Source organism: Malania oleifera, chromosome 11 (assembly GCF_029873635.1).
Source record: "Malania oleifera isolate guangnan ecotype guangnan chromosome 11, ASM2987363v1, whole genome shotgun sequence".
Lineage (NCBI taxonomy): Eukaryota > Viridiplantae > Streptophyta > Magnoliopsida > Santalales > Ximeniaceae > Malania > Malania oleifera.
Genome location: NC_080427.1, coordinates 84704162 through 84706564, shown reverse-complemented (window position 1 = coordinate 84706564; position 2403 = coordinate 84704162).

Here is a 2403-nt window from a genome sequence, read left to right as displayed (position 1 = left end):
TGGACAAAGTTGTGTTTCTTGGCTATGTTGTTAGTGTGAAAGGAATAGTGGTGGATGCAGAAAGGGTGAAGGCTATCAAGGAATGACCCACACCTAAATCAATCACATAGGTAAGAAGCTTTCATGATTTGGCTAGTTTTAATAGCAATTTGTCAAAGATTTTAGTACACTGGCCACACCACTCACTGAAATTGTTTAAAAATCTGTGGGTTTTAAATTGGGTAGTGAGCAAGATCGTGCATTTATTGAGATTAAAGAAAGGTTATTTGGGGCTCCTTTATTAGCACTACCTGATTTTTATAAAACTTTTTAGATTGAGTGTGATTCCTTAGAAATAGGTGTTGGAGCTATTTTGATGCAGGAGAAGTAGCCAATAACCTTTTTTAGTGAAAAGCTAAATGGGGAAACTTTGAACTACCTGACATATGACAAGGAACTTTATGCATTGGTGATAGAATTGGAGACTTGGCAACATTACCTCTGACCTAAAGAATTTGTGATACATACCGACCTTGAGTCCTTGAAGCACTTGAAAGGACAAGGTAAGATGAATAAAAGGCATGCCAAGTGGATGGAATTCATTGAGTCCTTCCCTTATGTAATCAAATACAAACAAGGTAATGACAATATTGTGGTTGATGCATTATCAAGAAGGTATACCCTTGTCTCTACTTTAAATGCAAATTTATTGGGATTTGAATAAATTAAGGAATTGTATGCTAATGATGATGACTTTGCTAGTGTGTATAGAGTGTCTGAGAAGGCAGCGTTTGGTAAGTTTTATATACTAGATGGGTACTTGTTTAGAGAGAATAAACTACGTGTGCCTAATAATTCTATGCGTGAGTTGCTTGTGCGTGAAGCACATGGAGGTGGTTTGATGGGTCATTTTGGTGTAAGGAAGACTTTAGACGTGTTGCATGAAAAAATTTTTGGTAAAAAATGAAACACGATGTGGAGTGAGTTTGTGCTAGATGTGTTACATGTTGACAAGCCAAATATATAGTCTTGCCACATAGGTTATAAACTCCTTTGCCTGTACCTAGTGCGCCTTGGGTAGATATTTCTATGGACTTTGTTGTAGGCTTGCCCATGTCAAGGAAAGGTAGGGATTCAATTTTTGTGGTTGTTGATAGGTTTTCTAAGATGGCACATTTCATATCTTGTCATAAAATCGATGATGCAACCCACATCGCTAATTTAATCTTTAGAGAGATAGTATAGCTCCATAGTGTTCTTAGGAGTATTGTGTCTGATTGTGATGTTAAGCTCCTTAGCTATTTTTTGAAAGTCTTGTAGGGAAAGTTGGGAACTAAATTGTTGTTTTCAATTACTTGTCACCCTTAAACAGATGGACAAACTGATGTGGTGAATAGAACTTTATCTACTTTGTTGCATACTATAATTCAAAAGAACTTGAAAATTTGGGAGGAATGTTTGCCATTCATTGAGTTTGCATATAATCAGAGTGTTCATTCTACTACTGATTTTTCATCATTTGAGATTGTTTATGGTTTTAATCCACTAACTTTTTTGAATTTGTTGCCTTTGCTAGTTACTGAAAGGTCTAGTTTGGATGGTCAAAAGAAGGCTAAGATGGTGAATAAAATCCATGAAAGTGTATGTCAACACATGGAGAATAAAAATGAGCAATATGCGACCAAAGCCAACAAGGGCCGTAAACAAGTCATCTTTGAACCAAGTGATTAGGTTTGGGTGCATACGAGAAAGGAAGGATTTCTAGCCCGTAGGCGGTCCAAGCTACATCCTAGAAGGGATGGTCCATTTCAAGTCCTTGAGAGAATCAATGATAATGCATATAAGTTCGATCTTCAAGGTGAGTATAGCACTAGTGCTACATTTAATGTTTCTAATCTTTTGCTTTTTTATACAAGTGACAATTCGAGGTCGAATCCTTTTGAAGAGAGGAGAAGTGATGAGAATCAACAAGAACCATTAAAGAATCCATTGCATATTCCAGTTAGGCTTATTACTAGAACAAGATCCAAGAAGATCAAAGAAGCACTTAAAGGGATGATTCAAGATATTTGGGCTTATTCAAAAATGAGACACTCCAAGCTTGGCCAAAAGAAAGATAAAGGTATAATAAACTTAATCCAAGTTTTTGATTGAGCTGATCTTGCTTAGATACGCATACACATGGATTACGTGAAGACCTTTAATGCATGAAGACATCAGTTGATATGTTGAAGCACATTCGAGTTTGAGATCCATGTGAGCCCCACATGGTAGCTCTAGTGGGCCCCACAAAAAATTGGGCCTCCCTTTTACTTTCGTTTTATATTTAATTTGCAATCTTGCAAGACAACTTATTTGCTTGCATGTGCATGTCATAGTACATTGTTGAGAGTTGTTAGAGTTGTTGAAAGTGTTAAGAGTTGT